At 40.3% G+C, this 13494-nt stretch overlaps 1 protein-coding gene across 2 annotated transcripts in view; it reads right to left on the reverse strand.

Annotated features, from left to right (window-relative positions):
- NKD1 (NKD inhibitor of WNT signaling pathway 1) overlaps positions 1-13494 on the reverse strand; it is a 112015-nt gene that overhangs the window by 66800 nt on the left and 31721 nt on the right. The gene's annotated exons all lie outside the window — the stretch shown is intronic.

The raw sequence follows: 13494 nt of genomic DNA on the forward strand, positions 1-13494 counted from the left end.
TATCACCTCACTGCAAGCCCAGCGAGCGGAGATAATGGGAAGGTCTGCTCTGGGAGAGGGAGAGGGAAGACTCCCTGCTAGACAGGGCTTTCAAATCTATTTCTGCACCAAAGAAACAATCCCCTCAACGTCCCTCCAGTGTGTTGTCGAAACTGACCTGTGTGAAATTTGAGAATGGATATAAATCAAAGGGAGAAAAAGTAATAAAAAGCTCCCGGCAGACTTGATGACATGTTGATAATGTTCTCGTCCTGGAGTCAGGGTGACACCAGCCCAAAGATGATATATAGAACTAAGCCCACATACCGACGATTTACTGGCCTAACGACAGTTTTCATTGATCAGAGGCCAACAATTACTGGATTCCTTCCCACTGCCTATTTCAGTATCAGGCTCTGGCGTACAATCAAAACACTAGCCCTGCTTCTCCACAGTTCATGTGCCAACTTTGCAGTGGATGCTCAAGCCAAGCAAGAATGATATGCAAATCTGGCAGGTGTTTGGGGCATACCAGTGCTGCTCAGAAGCCCAACCATAAAAAAGGAAACAGCAGAAAGGCTAGGGGAGTCCCGCTCTGCCGCAGAAAGGCTGCAGGCTCTGTACAGTACACAGTAAACAGGTCCCAGAAACAGGAGACATGGCTTTCAGGCAGCAACAGAAAAGCTCAGTTATTTTTGCTCAGTATAAACAAAGCACATTCTTTATATCCCCTCCAGATCATCTGACAGCCCCTCTTGCCATTGAAGCTTATTTCAAAAAGAACAAGAACTTACAAACAAATAGAGCAACTGGTCCTGGTACCAATCACATAACGTTCCTTTGTTTTTTTTTTTACATTTTGCTTTGTGTTTTAATGTACGGAACCAGTAGAAAGAGATTTATTTCCCCAGCGTATGGAAAATGGATGTGTCAAACTGAATTAATATCTGCAATGGCACATTCAAATGGCCATAATTAAGCTGCTGGAACGAGATGAATCAATGTGGGAAAGGTGCTGGCAGAGAAGTATTTTTCCAGTTTATTACTGTCTCTCACAGACAGGCAAGTGCAAGTAATTTGTCTTGGTCTATCAGGATTTACCTATCTGTTCCACAGTCAGCAAGGGGAATGCTGCAAATTCAAATTCAAATTCTTCTTTGGGACCCAAGGAAAAGATGGTGAAAGCTCCAAGGAAATAAACAATTGTTAAACAATGTAATTAATAGATTCCGTATCATGAACTCATGAGAAAGATACATTTAGAAATTGCCCTGAAGCACACCTTATACAGAGGCTGATTTATTTATATATATATATAAATTATATATACATATGTATAAAACCCCCTTTCACAAAAGGGGAAAGGATGTAACTACAAAGAAAAAACGAGGAAGCTGAGTACCCGACAAGATGTCGCTGGCATGCGCTCTGAAAAGAAAGGGCATTTTCCTCTATTCAAGCATCCTGACAGTACCATTCAATAAAAGGATCCAGAAGGTTCAAATGCAAGGAGATTTTTATATGGAGATTATTAACTTCCGTACAAACATGGCATACAAAGGCAGACCCCCTGAAAGCCCAAAAGATTAATGGCCTTTATGTGCTCCCCCATGTAGTACTGGCTGAACAGCTCTTCCTTGCTGTCTCTATTTCAAACTTCACTTAATATGGTATTTCAGCTTCCATGCCTATTTATTCTTGAAATGCGACAGGCCAGTAACAACAACGATTCTCATCACAGCCGTGCCTGCATGCCCTGGTGATGAGCTGGAGCCCTCTCATACCAAGCACTGCACTGCCACTTTGATGACGAGCCTGTGAGCGCTGACCACACTCCTGGCTGTCCTGCAAAGGCCTCCTTGTCTTCCCAGCTGGGAAGCATTCTCCTGGGAATCACAGCACCACCCTGCCTAACTGCAACAGATTATCTCAGACGGAGCAGCTCTACATGAGGCTCTCTAGAGACAAGCCACATCCAGGGCAGAGCAAGTATTAAAACATTTATTTTTTGACTTTCTTCTTAAGAAGGGGTGAGTTATTTGATGGGTCCCCAAGGGAAACAATACTTCTCTCAGCCTCTCTCCACTCCGTTGCAGTATTCATCCAGATCCTAAGCCTCTCCTGGCAACTGCTAAAGTCACCGATCTTCAGCAACAACATTGATAAAAACAATATGAGCTCCATACCTATTTTATTTTTAAATCCCTAGAGAGGCATCAGATCAACAACAACACTTCTGCGTGGAGGGAGAAGGCGACATTGGTAAACACTTCTTGTCAGCAACTGACACTGATACTTATTAATCTGAGCTCAGAATTTAAAGCAAAGAAATTTTGGCTCTCAGCCTCACCTGAGAGGTTGAATCTGCCTGCATCACACATCTATTGGAAGGTGTGGAAATACAGGACAGCTCACTGAGAGGAGTGCCACCTTTGTGTGATCTGTGGTTGAGTGATTTGCAGTATATTTTGACCGTCTATACAGAGACCACAAAATTTTTCAGCACGTTTTCCCCACTCTTTCCTACCACTGGTGTTTCCCTCTTTGCTAGTATTTATAAAGTCTGGTGTTCATCAGCATGCCCTCCTGGTCAGGCATCTGTTTCAGCTTCAACTGGTCTGTGGAAAAAAAAAAAACAACACAACCCACTCATATGTTCAAAGAGGCCAAATTATTACCTGAAGAGGGTCCCCAGATCAGAACATCTGCAAGCAGTAAGAAGGTGTGTTTCTAAGCATCAGACTTTTGGAGGAGAGATGAAATAATTTACAAATATCAAGTACTTCAAATGCTAAGTCTACCAATCAAGGTTAAAAAGTTCCTTTTCAGAGATAACTCTTTCCCAAAGAACCTGCTTTATCCTTAAAGGGAGTACATGACAATTGCATGCTGTTCTCTAGTTCACTATACACTGGATGTAATTATAGCTCAAATGACACTATATCAACATATTTCTGATGTTTCTTTTCACCAAGATTAACAGGGGAAAACCACACAATCCTATTATTCACAAATCCACTGATAACTGTTGAATAATACACTTGGCAAACTACATGAAGACCTACTACAGAGCTGGTCCAAAACCGCATGCAAGTATTTTAGATAACTTATTTAGGAAACAGCCACACAATGTGCTGGGTGGAGGGGAACAGCCCTGTTCCCCAAAACCTCTTGCTGTTTTGCCTCACTTTCATGATTTTACACTGCCTTCATTTTGCTGTTACAGGTCATGGTGCACCTCCATCTTCAGCCTCCATCCCCCATGCCCTCCTCCCCTAGCACCAGCCTTTTCAGATCATTTCAAACCGTTCATCTCTCCCTGTCACTCCAGTCGTGCCTATGATTTTTGGAAAAAGCATGAACTGAAAATTAATTTTAGGCAATGAAAGCACCACTGTACAGAGATACCACAGTAAATAGCCAGCCCTCTCTTTCTCAGTTGCTAGAGGTGCGAGACTGCCAGGGGTGCTCTGTCTCTGGCAGTTTTTCAGGGCCTTCCATCTCTTTTTTGCTGTGTTTGATTGATCTCAGATGAACGTGAAGTACGTGAAGTATGACAGTGGACAATGAATGTGAAGTATGACAGTGTTATATTGCATTGCATGTCAGAATCTGGTCAACACGGCATTTATTTTACATTTTTAGTGACATATGAAGGATTTCCAAATTTCTCTTAAGCAGACCTTTTGATGCTGTTTCAAACTGTACCACAATTACTGTTCACACTTCTGACACTTAAAAGCACCATGGCAGCAACAAGAAGCTCTGGTGTTGCCTGCCGACCAAGGCAGTTTTTAAGACAACAAATTTTTAAGACTTTACATTCAACAGTACTCTGTTCAAATATGGAAAGTTAACCTAAGTTTTCAGTCAATCTTATATTGAACAAATGGATAAAAAATTCCAAAATGCTACAACCCTACCCCACCTTCCATGAAAGCTTCTTTTCATCTGAAGCAAGGAAAACCTTTCAGGTTTAATTTTGGGGGATGGATTACATAGTTAGCATAACTGTGTGGAGTAAAAGCACTCCAAAAGCTAGTTTGCAGCCTTCGTAATATGTTCTTGCGTCTTTAATTTGTCTAGGTTCTCCCCTTTCCGCTCTTATTCAGCATTTCTATTTCTCATTTCAGATCTTAGCCTTTTCACCGGATTAGCTTCTCCTTTTCTGTATAGTTGGTGGCTTGTGTTTATATACAGAAGTCAACATATATCAAAACCTTCCAGCCTGCCAAATCTTACAGACTTAAGACATATGCCTAAACTGAGGAACACAAGAAGTAAAACTGCAGAATTAAACTTCAGGTTAAGTAATTCACTCTTTTAGTTGATGCCAGTAATTTGGCTAGAAGGGACAAATGAGACCAAAACTTGTTTCTACGTGGAATGGAAGTAAACATAAAATTGAAATGAAGGACAGCTGAAACATGGAGTTAAGGTGCACTGTGCAATTAGGATCCCTTCAGTTTCTTGTTATTTCACTAAGTGAAGGCTATGTGCAGGGCTGATCGCTGCAAGCGGCTGCAAAGTAGAAAAAAAAAAAAAAGGCAATTTTCAAGTATCTCTCCTTTGCCCAAGTAACAACTGAACAAAAGGCATTTAGAGTCCTCCCTCTTGTTCACAACTTGACATCTGACAGAACAAGTTTCTCCATACCACTATACTGAAAACTAAAAATTAAAGTAACTTTCCTCTTACTAAAAGCCTACGACAACATGCAGTACAACTGGGAGATCTTCTGGATCCGCTGCACCCTACCTGCCCAAATAGAATTTCTTCTCTTTATTTCTCTCTCCAGCAAGCACTGGGGCTGCCTCTATATTTAGCCCACTCATGCAGGACCGGTTCCCGCTGTCTTTAAAAGGCGTATCAGGTGCTGATGCCTATTTTTAAACAGGACATCTAAACTTCCCAAGTGCGGTGACCCATGAGTTTGGACATTCTGCTTTTAATCAAGTGAGATAATTAACTACAGGTCTCTAAAGAAAAAAAAAAAGGCATCAAAGAGGAAGACCAGGCTACAATAAAGCAACTCCAGAGTGATAGGAGCTCCTACACAAGCACAAATATTCAAAGGGGGATTTTTTGTTATTATTATTATTATATTTCACTCTATGCCACTAATATACAGGCAAGTCTTCTTCCTTCCTGCAAGAAGGTGACACCATCCTTTGCTCAAGAAAGTAGTATCTAGCACTGGTATGGCTGACCCATGAGAAAGTTATTCAGCATACAAAATCTCGTCCCTAACTATTGTGCCACAGAGCAGATAAAGAAAACATTGAAATCCACATCTGAAAATAAGTACAAACTGCTTTACAGATATTAACAGAACTTGTAAAATAAGTTTGACAACTAGTTGTGGTAGGATGCAGTGGTGGTAGGTGATAGGACGGTATGGGCTGCACTGGGTGTTTGTGTAAAAATGTAAAAATTTAAAGCTGTTCATGTAATTCCCCACCCCACGCACTTCTTCCTACTGGCAACATCTTACCACTAACGTAATGAAACCATTACTTTGACCTGTGCTGCTGGGGAAAAAGCAAGAATTTTCTCAGTCTGTTCAATGTAAAGAGCTACAAGGAGATACGGGCTAAGTCACAAGTGCTGCACAACACTGAGAAGTGCTGTGAATACTTACCCAGTTCTGTGACACACAGGCAAACAATGAAGCCATACAAAACAAGATGATCAATGGGCAGAAATCCTCCATCTGTAAAGGAGATGTACCCACTGTTGATAGTGGGTGTCACGTTGTGGTTCTGCAAAGATAAGACCCTGGGCCTCTGTTTTCTCTCTCCCTGACACATGCACACAGAAACACACTCTGTTAAACACACACACTTAAGAGAGTGCAATGGAGGCCAAGCTCCACAGTCAAAGGTTCCTAAATCTACACCTTTTCAGATACACGTGATTCGTGCTTGGTGTCGCTGCTGACATTCCAATTTGCTCTCCGGCTTAATGGCCTTCCTTAAAGCAGCAATGAGTAAAGGAGAGTCAGCAGCTCTCACTTCTTTTTCTGTCATCTGCTCCTCTTTTATACATATTCCCTCTCAGATTTTTACCTCAGTGTTTGTTCTAATAAGTTTCTACTTTCTCAGCCACTGACCATTTTTGCTTGTTTTCCCTGAGAGGGTGGCAGTTCTGGACACAGCGGTGACTTCCAGCACATTCAGTGGACATGAGTCTGTCCACAGAAACCTGATAGATCTCCTCTGGTTAAAATAGCACAACTAACTGTAAAATTTCAAAGCAGCTAGACACTGAGCAGCTAATCCAACCTTACTTACCTCCTGCTATACGTTCAAAAATAACAACGTTCTCAATGCTATAAGGAAATTCTCACCCCCAGTCTATATATAATGGTACCACCCAGAGACAGGCCCCACGGTGACACAAGCAGCAAAACAGTCATTCCTGTCCACATGGCTTACCAGAAACACTCACAGGCGCTAAAACTGACCTCACTTCAGTTCCTGCTTCTTTCCAGTGATGAAGGGAGCCTACATGACCAGCACAGATGTCAACATCTACCTTGTAGCCATCTAAAGTTAGCTGAGGTGAACTGAGCTCAAGGCCTGACGAGCACAGAACCCTCACAGTGCCTCAGCAGCTGTGGCGAGGGCAAATTAGTAACGTGCTTCCTATTTGTAGAAGCTGGAAGCCTTAGAAAAAGACACCTATGGCAATTTATCTGAGTAGGCACGGCAGGTTTTGACCCCACCTTTAGCACGCTGAGCTTTTGAAACTTTATCAACATAGTTCACAAAATTCTTGGTAGCTCAAGTCATTAATACAGAAAATGATCCTGGAATCATTACATCACATGCAGCAGATTTGTCTTTATTATTCACTGCGTTAAATATTCATGCTTCCAGTACCTTGATTTTGGTCCTCTGCTGGTTTCCCTATGTTCATTCCTCACCTCATAACAGTAATTTTGCAGGCTTACCAATCACAACATTACTTTCATTATTGCTTAACTCAGTATGTTTATTTGCTTAAAAACAAAACAAAAACACTTATGATCCCCATGAAGCCTGTCCAAAGAGGTGTAATTCTCCCAGAGAGCTCTTAGTGGTATCACTCTATGCTTAGCTTTGTTTAACAGTCTAGTCCTAAGGTACAGGTCCTCAACTCATTTTGGTCACCCTCATTTCAGAGCAGTCAAGTCAGCTACATAAACAGTATGTTTCCTCTCCTCACCTTCAAGGTAAATTACTGCACTGGAAAGCAGAATATAGTTAGCAGCATCTGCTGTGGTTAAATTAAAGGCTGGAGTCAAATTTTCTCTCAGCATTCTACAAACATTGAGCAATATTTTGGAACTAGCAAGATGCCTCAACAATTGTTATATAATTTAGGAAAAAAATATTTAATTAAAACAAAAAAGGCAAACCAACTCTCTCCCTTCTTTGGTTAGATGCACACTCAGACACGACGTTTTCTGGCACATACAGTATGGTAAGAGAGTTCAGAGCCTAATTCATCACCCACTATAGAAACTAAAAACAACCAACCAAGAGTGATTTGTACATAACATCCCTCACTCTGATTTGGATGGTCTTTTATAACTGTCACACAAAAAATGTGGTCAAAGCTAGAACTTTAAAATTAGGGTGAACTCGCACACGTCTGGTAGCCTGTAGAACTCTTAGTTTTACAAGTCAATTTCTTCTGGCCAACAGCTCTTCTCAACACTCATGATACTTACTCTTCATGGATCTGATTTAAAGAGAAGAGTTGCCTCCAGCAAATTTAGTTATAGGAAAAGGCTGTAACAGACAAATCTATCCCTCCATTCAGTAAAACATCTTCCTAAATTAAAATTCGTTTAAAATAAAGAAATAAATATTAATTCATTTTTAATTCACTGATCTATCAGCTTGTGAGTTTTTCTGTATTTTTGTTTGATGTTTGCTTTCATTGTGCCAATCATGGAAGCAATCAGATGTCCTTACCAAAAAATAATAAGCACAGCAATATATATGATAAAGGCAAATTCTGGAAAACACAGATTTTTTTTTAACGTTTATAAGAAGTTGGGCACATTTGTAGACAAATATCAAATTTAAGGAAAACTGAAGTTGCAAAGGAGCTGTTCCAAGTAGATATAATCCTGAGACCTCAGCTCAGGTGTCAGGTAGGATATGGACTCCTGGTAGACATTACACATCGGATAAGTCTACAGCCTTTTCTAATTGGAGTTGTGATTCTCCCATGTGATATCAAATGGTATGTGTGCAGATTTGGACAGACAACCCTAGTTAAACCTTAGGAAAGTGAGAACGGGTTTTTAAGCAAGGGCCAGATTGTATTTGTTTAGCAGTTTTTTAAAGCATGTATGTAAAAGGATACCCTGCAAAGGAAGCAGTCCAGCTTCAACTCCCATTAACCCTTGACAGGTATGACTCAAAGCTGAAATCTCACACCTTCCCTGGTTTAGCTCTAAGTACTCAGATATGTACAGAGATAATTCTCAGATTCCCAGAGTTTACAGTTCCCAGCCCCATCTAATGAAAAAACTTCCTCACGGTGTTTATTTTTTGAGCACACTAGCAAGCCTTCCCCTCTATTAAGCTTCTGAATGCCCATTTCAGCAGGCTATCAGTTCATGTCACACTGTAATGAGCGTGAAATCTAACTATAAACCACACTCGGCCAAATTTGTATTAAGAGACATGGGAAGTAAGACAGGCATAAGGGAAACCTAGTTCACAGCTGTGAAGATAACTAAAGTGCTACATACAAGAACAAGATTACATTTCCTATCAAATTCCATAAGGATTAAATCATCAAAATCATTCTGGTAAGGAGGACGGTTAATTTCATTAAATAAATCTGATATATACAAAAGGGACTCTACTTCTAAAATGAATAGAATATGAGAGAGATCTGGGAGTACCTTTTAGGACTGAGGCAACAGAAATTTATGATCATAGAAATGCAGCTGAACACACAACTAAGCAAACTTTGAAAATACCAATTGTATTTTGGAAGTTTCTAAAAATTGAAATAATATTCAGACTCTAAACACAACGGTTCAACAGAAGACCCCAAATAATGTGAAAGTCCCTCCCTATCCCACCTCCTGAATAACAACCCTAAGCGGCATACGTTTACAGGAGTACGATAAAATGTGCTGTATATTTACTTTGTCATCCCTCTTGAATGCATGCCACGCAGTTTTAGCATTATTCAAACAGAAGTTAAACTTTTATTCTTCCCCATGTCTCTATACTGGATATTTTATGCCAACAAGGAAGAGAGAGAAAAGGAGACTCAGCTCTAGCAGTGGTGGTGCTGGAGCAGAGATCTCTCCTGGTAAAACTTCACTCTAGGACACAAGAAATTCTGCTGTTTCTCAGAGAGAAGAAATGTGGAAACAGATGAACATAGAGGGGAAAGAGCAGACGTAGAAGAGGAAGGAGAAAAGGAATTTCACAGAGGCTGAGTTCGAAAAAGGAGAGAGAGGAAAGGGAAATACAATTTCAAAGCCCTTACACAGATAAACTAAGTATTAGCCCATGATTTCAGGAGAGAAGTTCTCTTCTTAATACTAGGCTCCCAATTAAACTTTAGCAAGGTATTTTCATTTTTGTGGCACATTTTTCAATGACATGCGGATAAAGGAGTTGTAAGAAAGACCTCTGCACTGACCATAGTCAGTAATGAGAAATCTCACAGTAACTAAGCCGATAGAGACCTGCTGCCATACTATATATGCTGTTTTACCATAGCGAGGGAAAGGAAGGAGAGGATGGGAAGGGATGGGAAACCTGGGGAAACAGGTCCAGCTCTACTTGAAACTTTTTGCATGGAAAGGGAGGGATTACCTTAGAAATGTCAGAATGGCATACGAGCATATGCTTCCTCATTCTGACCACAGTTACAGACATTCAAAGACTATTGTCTTTGCTAAACAGTATTCTAATTATCCACACCACTAACAGTTTCAGGCAATCATGCCAAATATTATTTATATGCAATTATTATTATTTGTAATAATCTCACCACCAAATTAATTTGAGCTTCTACTTCAACATGGACATCACGCTACTTAGGAACAATTAGTGGAGGAAGTTATGAATATAATTAACAGATTTTACATTAAAAAATAGATCTGCTGCTGAATTCACTTTTTCCACCAATCTTAAACTTTTTGACAGGAAATAGAATTGAATGGTTTATTGTTTTCAACGTTTCCAAGTGCTATGGTCTCATCCCAAGGCAACATCCAATAAATACACTAATACACTACGCAAAGATCTTTGTAGAAGGACCAGCAGTGTCCTTGTGTTTGGTCTCATATTTACCAAGTTCAATTGGTCTTCAAAACTTGCTCCCCCCAAAAAAACAACCAAACAAAAAGCCACAACTATTTAATATCAAAGACATAAGTAAAGAAGAGACTTATTACAGGACAAACTAAACCAATAAACAATTATCCTCTTTTAACTTGGGTGAAAAGAGGAATTAATATAAGGTAAAATTGCAAAAATTGTTTTTCAGTGCTGTCAATTTAGAAGAAATAAAGGCCATGAAAAATCATCAGCCTGGCAGGAAAACACATTTGAGTCAAGCTACCTTCTTACAGTCTGAGAAGCAGCGACTCTTCCCCTACACATCAGAAAAGGGTTAAAAATCTGAGCAGCAACAGGAGACTCTCAGAGCCTCAGACTGCTAAATCACTGCAGTAGTTTGCCAAGCCAGCTGAGGGAACGGTGTGGTTTCTCCTTGGTAAAAAGAAAACCAGATTTTTGAGTAAAACATGCCACAGGCTCGACAAGTGCTGCCAGAGAAACAACATTAAGAAAGAGCTGGAATCTGGAACACTGTTGGTGCTCAGCTGTGCTGTTACTCCAGGAAGAAGCAGGAGCACTGTGCTATGGGATATGGGTAAGAAGTTAAGACGACAGGTCTGGGAGTCAGGGCTATGAGCAAATACTGCCCTTGAACATGACCAAGAGGCTTTCTGAGCACTGAGTGCTGCAAGTCCCTGCTGCTTGAATAAACCAAAACTGTGGCTACAGCTTGCTGAGGGAGTACCTTCTGAAGTTCATTTGGAGTTTCAGATTGGCCCAACCCAGGAACTCCAAGCCAAATTCAACATTCAAGCAAAACTCACTTCCATCATACACACAAACGCAGCTAAACACCATCGTAAAGCTATACCCAGGAAAGGTAACGGTCTGTCAGCATCTCTACAGGACAGCATCGCCGTGCGGAGGTGCTGGGTGCTGGTTGCTGCAAAGTGTTCGTGTGTGGCAAACCAACCACGCATTCCTGGCTTCCCTCGCCACTTCCCAGCTGGTAGCCAGCCTCCAGCTCATCCAGGCGGTGACCCGCCGTGGAGTGACCGGCAGCTGCGGTCCTGGCACAGCAGTGCACACTTTGCACGGCCACCCCAGCAGCTTCTCTCTCCATAAGCGAAAAGATGACACAAAGGAAAAATGAGGCGAGAGGGAAAATAGAGTTGGTGAAAGGCAGGGAGGGAGAAAAAAGAATCAGGAATAAGATATGCTACACAACCACAAGGAAGGAAAACAACTGAATTTTGTTCAATTATTTTTTCTGTAGTAACAAAAAGGGCCTAATCCATATCATGGGCAAAAGTCCTGTAAAATTTATTTTAAAACCCAAAGCTGGTAAACAACATGACATTATGGCACCACAAATACAACAGTTAAAGATTTGCAAGGTTTCAATGTAAGCCAAGTTACAGGTGGTTCATATGTGATCCTATATCCAATGGAAGTAACTACCTACATGTCACTCAGCCCCTAAATGAATTCTGGAGAAGGAGATGAAATCACTCTCATGGTGCTCTCTAGCTTTCACTAAACAAAAAAATATTTCCACTTCCATCCTTTGGGATTTCATATACCCTTAAATTTGATGGTTAAGTGTTCTGTACTAAGTACTAAGCCAGATCATATAAAAGGTTCATGGTTTTCTCAAGGGAAATGTTGTGCTGTGATCTCACTGCTTTCCCAGATAAATTTCATTGCATTGTTTCTTTTGCTGCAGTTTTAGACCCATGTGGATGCCATAGCCAATACCAGATGTGCCTCCATGCACTTGCGAGAGAGCTCTGAACAAAGAAAATCCAGGAGAGCTGGAGTTCTGTTTAATGAGAACAGCCCTGGGACAACGCTTTAATAGTTTAACTAACATTACATTCAAAACTTAATTAGCAGACGCTCTGAACTCACAAGCCGTGGCCCATGAGCTCTAATACACTAATTAGCTAAGACACCCTTTAAAGCCAAGTATAGCTAAACCTTGTTGAAGCTGTCACGTGAATTGACAGATCTGAGGCAACATTTGTGCCGCATATGGGAAATTCTGCCTTATTTCACTGTAATGTGGTTGGATGTACAATTATGGCAAGTCCCAATTATTTTGGGTAACAAACAAACTATAAAGTGTTCATAGCATATATTTCTATATATAAAGCAAGATCAAAGTAGATTTTAAACACAGACTTCCATACAATAATGTGAGCCAAAAGCCTCAGAGAAGTGGACAAGAAATAATTTTCAAAACATCAGAAAATTTACATATCTAAAGGTCTTAAGGAAGGCTTTCTTTTATTTATTTTTTTTTTTAGTCACAAGTGATTTTTTTATCTTCTTCCAGGGCCAACCAAAATATCCAGACACATACAGCCTTTATTTGCAAACAGATTTATTTCAGTTTTAATCTCCTCTACTTGCTTATTTGCTTAAATGAAATACCTGAACAAAAAGTTGCTTAAACCTAAGAAATATTCATTTCAAAAATGTAAAAAACAAACATTCCAGCAACTTTAGTAGAGCAGGAAAAAAAAAAAGTAAAATGTGGCAGTTTTTGAAATCAAACTTTATCAGTGTTTCTATTTTGACAAATCATATTGTCCGGGAAGTAAAATTCTCAGTGGGATTCCAGATCAGCTTTGTGTTGCCCCACTTTCTTTACTGCTAGCATTTCAGCATGATTCCTAGTTTCAGCAGGAAATTCAGTTAAATCTGGACTTCAGGAAATTAATCTCTACTCCTGCTACTGCAGTACCTCACGAATGTTCCATATGGATTTTTACAGGATATTTTTGCCTTCCAACAAACCCTGGGAACAGTTCAAAATAGCTTTTTGTTATGTCAACACACATACATGCATGTACCTTCAGCTTGTAGAGGCGGGGTTTGTATTTGAATTCCCACAGCATACCTGCATGGTAGCAGGGAAGTTTTTAGCATGTCTGTATCTAACATGGTGTTTCATGAATTGAAACCAGTTTAGGGCACTGTACATCAGGGAACAGAAGAGAGAAGAATTAAGATCAGGGACATCGGGACAAATTGTATTAAATACAGAGTACGTCCAATGATCTTAAAGAACACAAAAGGAAGAGTTAACCTTCCATGACAGTGAAATCCATGGTGCCTAATTTATCTGTCTCTGAGGAACAAACACAACCACTGCCAGGATTTGGACCTGTAGAGCCATGGTGCTTCAGTGACTGAAGTCTGC

The sequence above is a fragment of the Oxyura jamaicensis genome, chromosome 11 (assembly GCF_011077185.1).
Source record: "Oxyura jamaicensis isolate SHBP4307 breed ruddy duck chromosome 11, BPBGC_Ojam_1.0, whole genome shotgun sequence".
Classification (NCBI taxonomy): domain Eukaryota; kingdom Metazoa; phylum Chordata; class Aves; order Anseriformes; family Anatidae; genus Oxyura; species Oxyura jamaicensis.